Raw genomic sequence first — 16,829 nt, forward strand, 5'->3', positions numbered from 1 at the left:
AAAGATCAACGCCAAGGGTGATGAGGAGCAGTCTGCTCCGGCAAGCCCTAGAGTTTGTTCCGTTGAAGCAGACGCTCCCGACAAGTTTTGCTCCGGCAAGCTTGCCGGGGAACGTCAAGCTCCGGATGAGCCGCAGGTTCTCGCCGTAGAAGCGGATATTCCCGCAGCAGCAGATGTGCCTTTAGTCCTTGTTGTCGAGCCGCAAGCTCCAACATGGGCACAGCAGATTGTCTGTTTCCTTCAGACAGGAGAACTTCCCGAAGAGCAAGAAGAAGCGGAAAGAGTAGTCCGGCAGTCAAGTATGTACCAGTTTGTCGACAACACACTGTACAGAAGAAGACTCAACGGCGTGAAATTGAAGTGTATTCACCGGGAAGACGGACAAAAGCTGTTGGCAGAGATACATGGAGGCATATGTGGTCACCACATTGGCGCAAGAGCACTTGCCGGCAAAGCATTCCAGCAAGGTTTCTTTTGGCCGACAGCCCTCCAGGATGCAACTGCACAAGTAACCAAGTGTGAAGCGTGCCAGTTCCATTCCAAGCAGATACACTAGCCAGCTCAAGCTCTCCAGACGATCCCTTTATCCTGGCCATTTTCGGTCTGGGGGCTCGACATCCTCGGCCCTTTTCCCCGAGCTGTCGGGGGCTTTGAGTACTTGTATGTTGCAATCGACAAGTTCACAAAGTGGCCGGAAGTGGAACCAGTGAGGAAGGTGACAGCACAGTCAGCAGTCAAGTTCTTCAGGTCGATTGTTTGCCGCTTCGGGATCCCTAACTGGATCATCACCGACAACGGCACACAATTCACGAGCCGCGCCTTCATGCACTACGTCCAAGATCTTGGCGCCAAGGTCTGCTTCGCTTCTGTTGCTCATCCGAGAAGCAACGGTCAAGCGGAGAGGGCAAATGCTGAAGTGCTGCGCGGGCTCAAGACCAGGACTTTCGACAGGCTGCGCAAGTGCGGAAAGAACTGGATTGAGGAGCTGTCGGTGGTTCTTTGGTCGGTCAGGACGACGCCAAATCGAGCCACTGGCCAGACACCTTTCGCTCTAGTTTATGCAGCAGAGGCAGTTCTCCCCACGGAACTCGTATACGGATCACCTCGAGTGCTCGCTTATGATGAGCTTGAGCAAGAGCAGCTGCGACAAGATGACGCGCTGCTCCTCGAGGAGGATCGTCTTCTGGCCGCTGTACGAGCTGCTCGATACCAGCAAGCTTTGTGCCGCTACCATAGCCGCAAAGTTAGCGCCAGAAGTCTCGAGGAAGGCGACCTTGTTCTTCGGCGCGTTCAGTCCGCCAAGAATTCCAACAAGTTGACGCCGAAGTGGGAAGGCCCTTACCGGGTGAAACGAGTCACTAGGCCTGGCGCTGTCCGCCTTGAGACCGAAGATGGCATTCCGGTGAGCAACTCCTGGAACATTGAGCATCTTCGTAAGTTTTACCCGTAAGGCGCGGTTGCCGGAACCTGTTCCGGCAACCACCTTTTGTACAAGTCTTGCCGATGTTGCATGTAAACCTTTGTACAAAGCCGGGCGCAGATCCCGTGCATAAGTAAAACTCATGTGCTCCGCACATCTTGTCAATTTCATGCTTTCTACTTTTCTTTGCATGCATATATCTGACACTTTGTGCAGCGCCTACCACCGGTAAGCAATAACGAGCCGTAAGGCTCCGTATCATTATTTTCTCTTCTTTCTCTTTCTCAAAGGAAGAAAGGTTCCCTCGCCCACAAGTTTGCCGGGGGGAAAGGAGAAGATAATGGTGTGGACCAGGCGTCGTTCAAGGAAGTTTCGCCTTACCGGAAAGCAAACGACAGAAAAGCTAAGTTGCCAAAGTTTGAGCAATCAGTTAAAAATTTTAAGTTATCTTCCTCGAACGACCCTGCTTTGTATGGAAAATCTGTGCGCGGAGGAACCAACTCATAGCTAGTTGCGCCCTTACTTTGTTTCGAGTCCGCTCAACAACTTAAGTGAGCTGCGACTAGTTGCGACAAGGTTTCTTGTCGGCAGCGGCACCGCCAGCAGGCTGCTGACGTCCCGCACTCAGCGCTCGCGGCAAGGGTGCCTGCGCCGACAAGTTCCCTAAAAGCGTAGGGCAAAAACATACAAAGGAAGGAATCAAGTAAAGGAAATAACATATCAATTAAAATAGAGTCATATTACAAGATAGCTTGTCGCAGCTCTAACAGATTGTTCTCATAATATGACTAGCAGCGACAAGAAAAAGAGAAAACGGGCGGCCTAATCTACGCGATCGCCCTCAACCCTCTTGATCCCGCTCACCTTGTCCACAATGGGTGCGACAAAGGTCTTGAGCGCTTCCAGATCAGCATCCGGCGGTAAGGTCCTGAGGACGTTGGTGAGGTTGAGGCCTGGGTTGCGGAAGGCCACCTTCACCAGCACCTTTTGGAGAGCCCCCGCGCAGATCTTGCGCGACTCGTCAGCCAGCTGCTTTGGGATCTTCTCCCGGAGTCGCTGGAGGACTGTCGCCACGCCTTTGAAGAACAAGCTGAGCTTGGCGCTGGGTTGGAGGTGCTCATCGGAGGAGTACCCGAGATCCTCCATCCCCAGCTGCGCCAGCTCCCTGTCGATGGCTGCGGCGACATCCACGAAACCCTCCGTCTAGTGCTCCACATTCTCCCTAAAGGAGTTATGGGCGGCGGTAGCATTCGCCAGCAGCGCCTCGTCGGCCTTGATCTTCTCCGACAAGGCCACTTCCCGCTCCCTGGTGTCGTCCAGCGTCTGAGTCAAAGTGGCCAGCTTCAACTCAAGATCCGCGTTGGAGTCTTTGGCGGTGCTAAGCTCTTTGCTCCTCTCAGTGAGACGACCTTGCAGCTCGCCATGAGCGGCGGCGTCCTTCTCCCGCTCACGCTTGAGCGCAGCAAGCTCCTTGCCGCTCGCCTTGAGATCGGCCTCCAGCTGCGCCATCTTCGTCTCCATCTCCTTCTTGGCGGCCTCGGCAGTTGCGGCGGCATCCTTTGCTTCCTTGAGAGCCCCGCCGAGTGTTTGCTCGCGCGCGGCAAGCTCCTCCTCGTGGCTGTCAACATTGACCTTGCGCTGCGCCAACTCGCCTTCCTGCGCAGATAGCTTCTCGGCAACAAGCCGCTGTCGCTCTTCAACTTCAGCCTTCTCAAGGAGGAAGGCTTTTCGCTCCTCGTCGACTTGTTCCCGCTCCTCTGCCAGGGCCCGGAGAGCTTCCTGCCTGAAAACCCGGAGCTCCTCCGCGCGCTTCTCGATATCCACTCCCGCCTTCGCGACAAGCGCTTCTCGGGATACCAGCTTGGCTTGTCGGGCGCGGTAGAACGATAACAGCTTCCGCAGCAGCTGCTCCTCCTCAGGCTCGTTGTTGCTGCTGCTTGGCGCGTCAACCAGCGTCAGCCCAGCGGAGGCAAGCACTTCTCCATCCAACATCTCTCCTTCAACCGGCGCCCTGGAGCTTGACGCCCAGGGGAGCTTGATGAAGATGCCGTCGACGGCCTTCAGATAGGCGTCGGGCTGGGGCTCTTCGGAGCCTGGCGCTGCAGCAGCGGCGGAGGAATCGGCGGTCGGCGTAGCGCCTGGCGCTCCTGCGGCCTCAGGGCCGTCAGTGCGATTGCCGGATCCCTCGCCAGCTTCTGCGGCGGCAGCCTTGGCGGCCTCTTCGCCGGCGGGATCATCAGCGCCGGCTTCTCCTTCGGTGGCAACGACGTCGTCGGTATTGCTGCGCTCATTCTCCTCGCCGGCGACCTCGGTTTCCATCGGCTACGTGGCAGATGGATCTGACGAACGGAAAAAGGAGAAGAATCAAGCCAATATCCAAAAAGAAAATCAGAAGAAGAACCCAAGGAAAGTTTCCAAGCAAGAGGATTACCTGTACTAGGACCAGCAGTCGTGGCCTCAACCATCGGAGGGTCGCTGGTGCTGTCCCTTGCCGGAGAACTGTCCCTTGCCGGAGAATTCTCCCTTGCCGGAGGACGCTCCCTTGCCGGGGAATCCTCCCTTGGCGGAGTAGTTGAAGCAGATGGCATTTCGGGAACGGCTTCCAGGCACTCCTGGTGAAGCTGCTCTGCTCCTACACAAACCAAAGTCAGATATCAGCAAGGAAAGAGCATCCATGCGCGCCGAACAGCAGGAAGTAAACCATATACTTACGCTGGGGGCTGCGCTGGGGGCTGATTTGGGGAATAGTTGTCGGGTCCGGCAAGGTGGTCTCGGACGCACCCCCGGCTGTCGCAGTGGGTTCGTCCTTGATGACAATCACCGGGACCTTGGCTCTCTTCGCCGCTCTCTGGGCCAGCGTCCTGAAAAGGAATGGGGTCAGAATGAAGCAAATCAGATACAAGACAAAGCAACAAAATTGAAAAACTACAAGAACAGCAAAGAATCTTACTCTTCTTCTTCCTCGTCGGAGCTGAGCGCGGAGAGATCGAAGTTCGGCTCGCCTCCGGTGCGACGAGGCGGAGGAGTAGGTTCCCTTATCCGCTTGGCAGGAGCAGTAGCGGTGGACCGGGAAGACCCCGCTCCAGTTGCCGCAGCGGCGTGAGGCGCTCCCGCGGCAACAGTGCTTGCCGCGGTAGAGCGTGTCGTGCGGCACGACGGCTGTTGACCCATCTGCCGCCCCGCTACGTCCACGGCCTTGCGGAGACGCCTTCTTGGTGGAGCTGGGGGCTCCGCTTGCGGCAAGCTGTCTGAAGGTTCGGGTCCGACAAGCTCTCCCTCGCCGGGCTCGCTCGACTCATCTTCGGGCCCGACAAGCTCTTCCTCGCCGGCAAACTCCTCGCGCTCGGCAAGGCTTGCTGCCTCTGCTGCCTCTGCCTCCTCCACGGTGAATCCAAACTCACCCGCGGCAGCGGCTGGCGCCGCCTCTTCCAGCCTAGTGGCGATGTGCTGCATCTCCGCGTCGGTGGTGTCGCGAGTAAGGCTCTTCTGCTCGTCGGAGCGGACCGGCACTTCAACCAAGCCGTCAAAGAACTCCTGCACGACAGCGTCTGCCGGCTCTTGCCAAGTTGGGACAATTCCATGCGAGTCGCACAGCGGCATCATTGCACGGATGCGGTCGAGCGAGTTGTTGCACAACGGAACCACACCCCTCGGCAACATGAATGGATGTTGAGGATCGTGCTTGAACAGTTCCAGGAGCATCGCGTCCAGCTCCAGGACAGTGAAGTTGAAGTTGAGGCCCGGGCGCAGCCTCATGATATCCGCCGAGTTCTGGAACTCCCAGGCGGGTCTCCTCCTCTCCTGCAAGGGGGCGATGCGGCGGCGAAGAAAATCTGCGCCAACGGCGCCTATGGTGAGCCCGGCAAGCCTGAGGAGAAGGATCCGGGTGACGGCAATCTTCAGCCTATCGTCTTCCGGGGCCACGTTGCTCCAATCGTTTCGCGCGCTATTGGGGCTTGTCGCAGGGCGGTAAATGGCTGCGGGTTCTTCTCGACAATCCAGCACCACTCTGCTCTCCATTTCTCCCACTTGCTGCGGAGCTCTCCCTCCAGATAAGCTTCCTTCTTGCCGACTCTCGAGATCCAGGCGATTCCGCCGGATAAAGGCTCTCCTCTCTCGACTCGGGGCATAAAGAAGTGGCGAAAAAGAGCTACGTTTGGATGGACTCCGACAAAGTTTTCGCAGAGATGTGCGAAAACTGCCATGGTCAGAACGGCGTTGGGGGTGAAGTCAAGGAGGCGGAACCCATAGGTGTTCATGATGTCACAGAAAAATTCAGAGAAGGGTGGGCAGAGCCCGCAGTAGAAGAACAGCGCGAAGAAGGGGTATCCGCTTGGAGCCAGTTCCGAAGCGGCAGTCGGGAGTACCTTCGTGCGCGGATGCGCCCGCGTCTCCGTCGACCAGAAGAGGTAGTAGTACTCCCTCAGCTCCTTCGCGGCAAGCTAAGGGGGGAAGATGGCCCGCTCCTTTCGCAGCGCCGCGAGCCGCTGCGCCTCGACCGATTTCACGCCCTTCCCCTTGTCGGCTTTCGGAGCCATGGCGGAGGTGGTGGGGGAGATCGACGGCGTTGGTGGTGCTGGTGGCAATGGGGGGCGGAGCGCTGCTCTCTTTCAGCTTCGGGAAGAAGGGGGAGCGGCGGAGATTTGTGAAATTGGAGTAACAACCGGCGAGATGGGCGAACTGCCCCTGTTTCCCCTGCTTATAAAGAGGGAGGGGGCGGATGTTTCGTCCTTCCGAATAAAGAAACCACCCACGATCTCTCTCACGACGCCGCATTCAACGCGTGCCGTTCAGGGAGGGCGCGGTGGATACGGAGAAAGATACGGCGTAACCCAGGCCGCGCGTGCCCGTGCCCTGTTTTGGGCCTGACCCAACAGCGCTCGGCACCGTGTGTGGCCCAGGCCCGGGGGCTCCTGTCGGTGTACTAGAGTAGGGGTACCCTAGCATCTCGAACTTGTGCACGGGCGGTTGCAGCCACCCGCGGCAAGGCTTGCCGGGTGACCGCCAAGGTCCTCCGTGGTTCCTGTGGAGCCATTCAAGAACAAAGTATCCAAGCCAAGGAGACAAGGCCCCGGCTAGAGGAGCTTGCCGGGAAGGCCAACCAAGGCATAAGAACAAAGTATTCACGCCAAGGAGACAAGGCCCCGGCAAGAGGAGCTTGCCGGGAAGGCCAACCAAGGCATCTCAAAGAACTTGCCGCGACGTGCCACGTGTCCCGGCGAGGCCCGGTTAGCGACAAGTTTCCGGACGCGACAAGACAATGACCGCGGCAAGGCGCTTGCCGCGGCAAGCTACCTCTCTATACCTGCGCTCCAGCACATCCACCAACGTGTCGCCCTAGGGCCTTTTCAGGCGCGCGTGGCAAGAGGCTGTGCAGCCAGCGGTGCGCGGTGGCAAGCGGCGCTGACAAGATTGCCATCGTGGCGAGCGGTGGCGTCCCTGACGGTCCCTGTTTGCACTATTTGGGCGATGTAGACGGACATTTAATGCCTTTGTCCCCTGACGTCGGGGTTAGGTATGATACACTGTACAGGTTGTTGTACCAACCGCAAGTCCTTTTCCATTTTTTGCCCTTGTCTACGTTGCCACCTGTCGGTGACCCCTTTAGCATATAAAAGGAGGCCCATGCGCAACGTAGAGGGGGGTCGAGGTCAGAAAACATTCACGCTCGGTCTTGTTAGCAGCTGGTGTGTACTGTAGCACTCAGCGCTCCCGAGCAAGAACTCAATACACTCAGACATGCAGCAGTAGGAGTATTATCTCTCCGGAGAGCTCCGAAGCTGGGTAAACCGCTCGTGTGCTTCGCCTCGATCTGCTCTTCGTGCGATCTCCGGCCCCCCCCTCCCCCCCCCACCGAACCGAAAGGGGCTCGGTCCGCCGGTCCCATAGGTATTCGTGGATCAGTTTCCCCGACAGCGACTTTATAAAAGGCACACTTTCTTGCCTAGGTTCTCATCTTGCAGCGTCGTTGGTCCGTCTCCCAAATTCCGGCGGCGCCCACACCCCCACCAGCGGCCACCTCTAGCCTGAGGCCCGAAAGGCACGCCCGAAGAGATGCAGCCATGGAGCTAAGCATCGCCAGCCTCATGAGCCCGCACAGCCTGCGGGAGCCCCTATGCCTGGAAGCGACGGAAGTGCTTTTTGATCGTGCGTGCCTCTCGGACGGCCGGCGTGCGTGATGTGGCGGCAGCAAGGGCGGGTCTTCCTTGTGCGCGTGCGTGTGGTGGTGCATGTGAGCGTTGGACTGCGGAGGCTGCGGCGACCTCGAGCACGACTACGCGGCGCAAGATTTAGTGGAGCAGGAGCTGGCCGTGGTCGGGCAGGTTCGGGGCGCAGGTGCAGTCGCGCAGGTGCTCGGGAAACCACACGCGTGATAGAAGGTACTGTTCTACACGCACATGAGCGCTCGCTGCCTCTTCAGGGTCAGGCAATTGCAGCCGAGTCTGCGGCTTGGCGCCTTGCAATAGTAGTATGTAATGTTTATTTCTTTGCCACTAATACTAGGAATCAGAAGTAGCTTAATTCCATTATTAGCACAGTTGAAAAAAACAGACATGAGTACAGAGTACACTATATATCATCATCTTTTATTGTGTTTTTTCCAGCAGGACCTGTCTTGCCGAGCCAGCCGCATAACCTTGCAGTTGCAGGGCCGAGCTGCTCCCTGTCTTTGCTTTTCCCCCAGGACTTCAGGTAATTTTTGATATATATATATATATATATATATATATATATATATATATATATATTCTCTCCCTGTTCTTTTTATCTATCGGCCCATGGATCTGTTTTGAGTTGCACATTCCTTTGGCACAGCAATGCATATATGATTCATGATTCAATATGCCTATGTTACATTTGATTCAAATCAAAATCAGACATACATCTGCACAATAATTATTTTAAACACCATTAGTTTGTTGTAACAGATATTGTGGAAGTGATTTCAGATGATAATTATCTGATTGATCCAGTCACCAGGATGTTCTCCAGAAAAATTAAGACCGCGAAGTACAGTAGGTACCATAGACTCATTATTGCATCTCCCTTTTTGTTCCTTGTACAAAAACCGAACCTTGATCTATAACTAGAGAGGATGTTTGGCTTATTACAGTGTAGTTCAGACCTAGGTTTAATATTTCATTTATCTTGATTTTTCTGTTCTCCTTGCCCTCGCACCTTCAGCCTCTTACAGTCTCTACCCTGGTCCAACGCATTTCCAGTTCAGTTCGCCACTTTGATTCTTACTTTCCATGATGTGGTCTGGATGTGATACTTGGACAAGAACTTGGATAGTGCCTTAATTTAAATACACACGATTTAGTGAAGTTCCATGATCTTACTTCTCATCTGAATTTTAATTTGTGGTGTATAGATCCAAACCAACTCTAGCTTATTCAGCTTGTAGTGAGGTTTGACGATCTCACACACAAAAAATGATGCATTTTGTAGAATTTACTGGTGGTCAATATTATACAGGATCTATGACTTGCTTGCTCCTCTTTACATTTTATACTTGCTCTTATTTTGATTCCGGCCTTCTTGCGTAGAGCATAACCTGGTTTATAATGTTCAATTCTAACTAGCTGAACTTCGGATTAGTTGAATTGGGGCCGGGGGAGCTATATGTATCTGTTTCATGGGATTAACCATGAAATGTATTGTACCCATCTCGGGTTTCTTGTTTAGATTCAGAAATCAGATTCAGTTTAAAGTTTCATTGTCTCCAGAAAATTTTATTCAGTGATCAACCGTTCTCCTCCAACTGAAATTTCGTGTTTATGTTTTTTGTTCTAACCCTGTGTCCATCTCCAGTTTACTCAAGAAACCAAGTAGGTGATCATGGAGGTTGACACAAGTACATGCCAAGTCAGCGTAAAGCTGAGATGGGAAACCAAATTGAGCAACTTCAGAAGCGTAATGCACTATCCAAGGTAGACCACGATAGCAGGTAGTCTTGTCATCTTGCATCTTTCTTTTTCGAGGAATTTTGCATCTTCATATATCTCATGCATTGCTTATAGCTGTGGTACAGAACATGTAATGGAAGACTATTCTTTTTCTTAATGCATTTGTAACCTCTGTTTATTATACTGTAGAGAAGAGAACCACATAATCTTGATACTAATAGTTTCATTTCCATAATGGTACAAAAAAGCTGTCTGTAGTTTCCAGATATCTTGCCGATGTTAGCCAGGAAGAGCACCAAAGGAATGAGCCTATGGTATACACCGGAAGCAAGCCACCAAGGGCCTCTTGAGAAGAGGTAGCTTCAGCACTGTACCACTAGATCATAGAGACTGACCCAGCTGGAGGATCGACGTCTCAGTTCTACCTATAGAATATACAGGCAATGGTACCATTGTAAACTTGTAGTCTCGCCTACCATCATGTATCTTAAGGATGTAGCACTAATGCTGAAACCATGTATAACTATATCCATAAATATCTATGTTTTCATGCAAAACGAAAACGTGTTCAATAACCTGCATACAAGTTTAAGCCAAATACAGCACATGAATGTACCAGCGAGTCACGAATATAAAAACTATATCTAGAAACAACTATTGCCCAACTATTATCTTACTCACTACAAAGATACTCACATCACAATGTGGAACAAATTCTCAAAAACTCAATGAAAACAAATCTCAAACGAAACAACGGGGCGCGGCGTGCCGCCGCGCACTACCCGCTAGTAGGAATATTATGATGGGAAGATATTTCTACGCATGCCAGGCCAGTTGTGTTTGGCTCTACTTTCTAGAATTGTTTTGGAAAAAGTAGTAAGAAATTGACAATGGATCGCGGAACAAGGTGATGGAGATTGTGTATTTACACTTGTGACGCCGTGAGTTCAACTGATCACTGTAAAGTACGTACATGCTGACTGTTGCTGTCATAGACCAGTTCATCGGTTGTCATGGGAACAACTTAGAGCATCTCTAACAGGTGACGTAAAATAGGGCACTCAAAAGCAGTTTTAGGGCACCAAAAAGTAAATTTTAGGGCATCAGAAGCTGAGAGTGAGGAGCTCCGTCAGCCGCTCAAACCTGAAATTAGGAAGACTGATCAGGCCAAAGTCATTAGCGGCGAGGCTGAGGTTTGTGTGGGAGGTGAGGTTGAGTAGTGCTGGGCTGTACCTTGGCGTGCACGCTACTGGTGGCTGTACTGTCAGCTGGATGTTTTGTTGTCATATCACAGAGACTTGGACCAATTCAAAGTTTAGAGAGTGATTTGGTACCTTCAATGAGTCAAGGTCCATTTGCCAGTACCCAGTAGGCCCGTTGCAAGCTACATGAGCTAATGTGTGACTGTACTGTAGTGGCAGGAATCTACAACAGGGAGAGCTACATTGTTTGTTTGGTAAAGAAGCTCTACTTTAAGAGCTGGAATTAATTACTCCCTCCGTCCCATAATATAAGACGTTTTTTGACACTACACTAGTGTCAAAAAAAGGTCTTACATTATGGGACCGAGGTAGTAGATTAGTAGAAATAGAGTTGAGTTTTAGGGGATATAAGTTTAGCAAACATAAGTTGCTAGAGGGAATAGCTGTGGTCAAACCCTAGCCTCCCGCTACTCCGCTGGCGGCCGCCGCCGCCACCAAGCAGCCCCCTCCGCCGCCCTCGCCCATGGCCCCCGTAGCCCCCGTCGCTTCCGTCGCCACCGCCCCTCCCCCTCCCCCTCCCAGCCCGGCCGGGGATGAAGGCCCTGACCCGGATCCCGACCCGTGCCCCTCTCCGGCGGTCGTTCTTTTTGCCCCTGCTGCTCCGGCCCCGACGCCGGCCGCTCCGGCCCTGCTGCTCCGGCACCGGAGCCGGCCGCTCCGGCCCCTGCCGCCCCGGACCTGGCCGCTCCGGCCCCTGCGGCTCCGACCCCGACGCCCGCCGCTCTGGCCCCGGCCGCCCCGGCTTGGGTGGAGGTTGGGAGACGGCGCCGCCCGAGCCTGGAGAAGGTGGCTGCTCCCCCTCCCAAGAAGGATGCTGGACTGCCTCGCACTTTCAAGCAGAGGACTTTTGGCCTCTGCTTTCGGTGCTTGGCATCGGACCACTTCGTCACGGGCTGCCGCGGCCTTGTCCGGTGCTTGGGATGTGGCCACTCCGGCCATCGCGAGCGGGAGTGCTTGGCACGGCATCCTGCCGGTTCAGAACCTCGCTGTCCCCCCTCGCGCCTATCGGGCCTCGTCAGCGGCCTCCCCCTGCAGCGGATCGCCTCCAGCCCCACTTCATCGACCTGGTCGCACTTGGGCTTCGGTGGTTTCTCATCAAGACAGCCCTGTGACTGATGGTGTCGTGCCGGCGGCTGACCCCGGCGTGCCTCCTGCTATTTTGGAGCCCTTGCGGCCTCTCCTTGCAGCTCAGGCGGAGGCGCTCGGCGCTGAGCTACAGGCCTTGTTCGCTGCTCGTCTTGAGGTGCTGTTCAAGCCTCTTCAAGACTTGGTTGCTGCTGTGGAGAGTTGGACTGCTCAAGTCTCAAGCCTATGGGAACCTATGGAAGCTATCGGGGGCAGCCAAGACCTTGCCAATGTTGAATCTGCTCCTCCTGCTGTGGCCGTTGGTGAGGATTGCAGTGCGCTTGTTGTGGCTGGCTGCTCAGCTGAGTTGAGTGAGAAGGCTCAGTCCGTTGATGATCCGCCTGCCTTGGAAAAGGTCATGCTCGAGGATGATCCTCCTGACTTAGCTTCTGTCCTACCCGGGATGGTGAGTCAAGGCGTGGAGGAGCGGGCCAAGGTGTCTTCTTGTTTTGACATGGTTATGGCTGAGGTAGAGCTTGTTGAGCAGTCGACATTGGAGGAGCCGAAGGTTTCCAGTGCTCCTTGCACCGGGAAGCCTTCAAAGGAGCTGATCCAGATGGATGCAAATGAGCCTCTTGGGAGAGCCTCCTCTCCGTGGGGGGGAGTTCCTCGAGGAGCTTGCTCTCACTGTGTCGAGCTCGCCGCAAGTTTTGCAGGTGGGAGAGGCTGCCCCTTCTCTCTTAGAGCGACGAAGCTGCCGCTTGGACAAGAAAAACAAAGATTGCGACATTCCTGTAGCCAAGCGCGCGGAGTATAGGCGGGCGGAGGCCTTTGGAGAGGTTCCAACACTCAAGAGCAAAGGAAAAGCATCTGAAGAAGACCTGAATGAGAAGATGCAACACTATCTGCAGATGTACAAGAAGGAACACACGCCCAAGGCGATCGAGGCGGTGCGCGCATTAGTTCAGGCCAATGCTTGACCACTTCTGTTGCGAGGGTGCACTTCGGTGTGCTGCCATTGTAGAGAGTTTGTGGGTGTTTGCGGAGTTCGTCTTTGTTGGATACAAGGCATGGCCTCCGTTCCTAGGTCTAGGGGCTCTTGTTTCCGGCACAGATGATGTGTCATGAGTTGTTGGGTGTGGTTTTTGCCGGTTTCCCATATTAACCGCGCGTTGTATGGTTTTCGGGTCCGGTTTCCCTTTTTTTGCGAGAAAATTTCCGATCTATTCATCTTCAATCATGGCAGTACAACAAATACCAGAATAATAAAAATTACATCCAGATCCATAGACCACCTAGCGACGACTACCAGCACTGAAGCGAGCCGAAGGCGCGCTGCCGTCATCGCCCCTCCATCGCCGGAGTCGGGCACAACTTGTTGTAGTAGACAGTTGGGAAGTCGTCGTGCTAAGGCCCTGTAGGACCAGCGCACCAGAACAGCAACCGTCGCAGATGAAGAATAACGTAGATCAGAAAGATCCAATCCGAAGACACGCGAACGTAGACGAACAACAACGAGATCCGAGCAAATCCACCAAAGATAGATCCACCGGAGACACACCTCCACACGCCCACCAACGGTGCTAGACGCGCCGCCTGAACGGGGACTAGGCGGGGAGACCTTTATTCCATCTTCAGGGAGCCGCCGCCGTCTCGTCTTCCTGAGCAGGACACAAACCCTAGCAAAACTGAAAGAAACGACTAAAAACGGAGCCCTCCCGCCGGCCCTTGCCGAGATCCACCGCGTCCCCATGGCCCTAGGGCCACCGGAGAGGAGGCGGACCTGCGGCGGCAACGGCGGGAGGCAGAAACCCTAACTTTTTTGTGGAGGAAGGAGGAGGCGGCGGCTAGCCTTTCCTTCGAGGGAAGGAAAGAACGATCCTGCACATAGAGATCAAAGGCAAGAGACCATTTTCCCTCTTCTATAATGCAAAGGCAGAGCACCTGCCGTTCACGCTCAAAAAAGTTTAGCAAACATTAGGAAAGGCTACACATATTAATTTTGGCTGATCTGGAGCCTGAAGGAAGAAGGATATTAAGGTTTCTGTTTTAGCTTGAGAGACTCATAGGGAACGACATCTTCTGAAAATTTGGAGGTTACCGTTGCTCTGTAAGATAAATGGTCTCATGAAGTACTTACTGTATGTGCCATTTGGTCCAGAGAGACAGAGCCTTAGTTGTACCTATGAAGTTATAAAACCCTCGGCATATTACTTAGCCAATTCTTGGATAGTGTGGTGTCTTTGTGAACCTGGGGATGAATGATGGCTCCTTGGATAGTGAACTACAATGCCACAATGGTATAGCATGGCAGTTTGTGTTTAACTGTATTGTACAGATTATCCTTGAAGGGACTTGTCAGATATTGTTTCACCACAGAAGAAGGTGATGGAGTATTATATTTACACTTCTGAGGCTGTAAGCAAAAACAATGACCGATTCAGCATATCAAGTGTTGGTCGCGGTTCTGCCTATTTTAGTGTTCTTTTGTGGTTGTGGTAGATACACTTGAAGTGGCTATGCCCAATCTCTGAACCCATTGGTTTGGTTTGTGGTTGTGGTAGATAAATGTTTTGGGTAAGTTTTCTAAGGTAAAACATAAAGGTTCAAGATAGGAAGCACCCATATATAAATTGTTCATCACAGTGAAAATATCTCAAACAATCCAGCTAAAGAAAATGACGGAGCAATTAGCGATCAGAATTGGGGATACCCATGTTCCAGATTTTGGGATACTCGCGGATCACATTGGACCGGGAGTTGGAGGCCGCCGTCGGGTGCTCCCTGCTGGTATTGACCGCCGCCGCAGCCACGCACTCCAACCCCGCCTCCTCCATTGGCGGTGGCACTGCCTCCTGCCGCCCGGCTCCTCTGGTCGCAGCGCGGGCACGGGCTACACCCTCTCTTCTTTTAGTGGGTCACGTCCTCCTCTGGCAGATCCGGTAGCTGCCAGCACCCGAGCAGGGTTCGCTCGACAGCATCGAGGCAACTAGCTCTCTCAAAGAAAGAAAGAAAAACAAAACGTCGATGAATCAGCTGGGCCGCTACCAGGACGCTGAACTGCTCTGCTTTGTTATGCTTGGGCAAGGCTCCTCCGGTTTATGCATTTTGGGCCAGGATCGAAGTCGCCTACTCTGAGCAACCGCTTGCATTTTTGGCTTGTGGAAGCCACTCTGAATGCTCGTTCTGATGATATTTGGTTCAGATTGCTGCGGTCAGCTTCGTAGCTGTATTGCCGACGCTAAGTGTGTTTCAGTTTTAGCCCGGGTACCTCTTCAGGAAGACAAAGCCTCAGAGGCAAAGTTCAAATCGCTAAAGCAATCAGCCGTTTCATTTGTTTAGTTGTTATCTTTGAGCATCGTGTATGGAAAAATACCAAAGAAGATGGATTTATATACTCTTATCTGACAAGTGCGGCACATAAACATTCAGAATATCTTATTCTCAGGAAAATAGTTAACACACTGCATATTATGTGTGATGATTGTATATATAACATAAGATCGATCAATGCAGGCAGTCCAATGCAACGGAAGGAGGCAGATAAGTAACTTCTGCCGCAGAAAAGTGGCTTATTTAAGTTGTCTCATCTACCAAGTACAACCCATATGCATCCTCGAAAAAAAGTACAACCCATATGCCCACGGCATATCTTTTTTCAGGAAGAAATAATACGGTGCATAGTAAAAGTTCTATATTGTTACATATGGGATTCATGATTGCTTGCAGACCCATCCTTCCATGCGGCAATACAGTCGCAGCAAGAATGAAAGTGCAAAGCCGACTCCAAATCCCAAGCCAACAAACGCGAACATAAGGATAACACCGAGCTTGTCCTGCCACAAGCTGTTAGATTCTGGAGGAGCCACTTCAGTTGGAGCAACTGAACTTTGATTGTCACAGTGTTTGGAGAGTGGAACTCCACAGAGGCCCGCATTACCTTCAAATGAACTGTCGGAAAATGTTGAGAACTGGTTGCCTTGCGGGATTCTTCCATACAAGTTGTTGTATGAAAGATTCAAACACTCAAGAGAAGTAAGCGAGGTTAACTCTGGCGGTATTTCTCCTGTGATCTGGTTCCAAGAGAGATCCATTAACTCCAGCTGAGACAAGTTTCTGTACTGAAGTGGAATTTGTCCGGTGAACTTGTTGTATGACATGTTAAGTTAGCGTAGGGAAACAAGTCTTCCAATAGACTCCGGAACATGACCCTCAAATGAGTTATTTGAGAAATTTATTGCGTTGAAAGTGCTTAGGATTCTGATGAAACTAAGATCAAGCCCTTTGAAAGTGATGGTAACAGTATCTTGATAAAATCCTGATCTTGAATCTGTCTCATGTCCTAGAACTTGTCCCTCGTCACTGACATTTTCCATCATCGCTTTCAGTTTATGAAACCATCCTTTTGGTAGGTTTCCAGAGAAGTTGTTGGAGGCCAAATCAAGTATTTGCAAACTTGAGAAGTATTTGTTGATTGTACAGTCACCTTTAATATCCCATATTGAACCATTGAGTTGGTTGGATCTTAATACTAGAACTCGAAGCTGTGGAAGAACACCCAACCAAGATGGGAAAGAACCGAGAATCTGATTGTTTCCAACATCAAGAAGCTCTAGGTCTTGACAATTTGATAGTGATCTTGGTATTTTACCTTCAATTTGGTTTCCATTCAAATCTATTGTTTGAAACTTACATCCTTCTCTAATATCTTTAGGTAGCATTCCTTGGAATTGATTTTCTCTCAATTTCAATATTTTCAGATTTCCGCTTCCTATCAGACACGATGGGATCAAACCACGAAAATTGTTGTATGATAAGTCCATGACACTTAATTTGCTGGCACTACAAATGGAGGATGACACATGGCCATTTAATTTATTGTTGGACAAATTGAGGTACGTGACGTTTTTTACATATTTTCCAAAGTCAGGTAATATGGAAGAGAAGTTATTGTTCGAGTAATCCAACACAACCTTTATGTATGATGAGATGAATACCGATGAGAGGTGTAATATTATTGGTATTGGTATGCTTCCTTCAAGTCTATTATAACTAAGATCGAGGGTGAATAAATATGGCATATCAACAAGAAAAGGAGATCTCTCCAAACTAGTAAACATGTTATGAGAGAGGTTCAATATTTGAAGCTGGTCCTTCCAATTCTCCCATACC

General features: G+C 51.9%; 1 long non-coding RNA gene and 1 pseudogene across 2 annotated transcripts; one reads left to right on the plus strand and one right to left on the minus strand.

Moving 5' to 3' along the window:
* The first annotated feature begins 7,429 nt into the window (after window positions 1-7,429).
* LOC119275007 lies at window positions 7,430-9,838 on the plus strand. Of its 2 annotated transcripts, XR_005135402.1 has the most exons (4): window positions 7,430-7,800; window positions 8,026-8,113; window positions 9,236-9,371; window positions 9,579-9,838. It is a non-coding gene; the product is annotated as an uncharacterized LOC119275007 (long non-coding RNA). The 2 variants fall into 2 exon arrangements; XR_005135401.1 differs by having other exon boundaries at window positions 9,236-9,838.
* A 5,532-nt stretch (window positions 9,839-15,370) lies between these two features.
* LOC119280917 lies at window positions 15,371-16,036 on the minus strand (annotated as a pseudogene).
* Between the last annotated feature and the right edge of the window lie 793 nt (window positions 16,037-16,829).

This window comes from Triticum dicoccoides, chromosome 3B (assembly GCF_002162155.2).
Source record: "Triticum dicoccoides isolate Atlit2015 ecotype Zavitan chromosome 3B, WEW_v2.0, whole genome shotgun sequence".
NCBI classification, from domain to species: Eukaryota; Viridiplantae; Streptophyta; class Magnoliopsida; order Poales; family Poaceae; genus Triticum; species Triticum dicoccoides.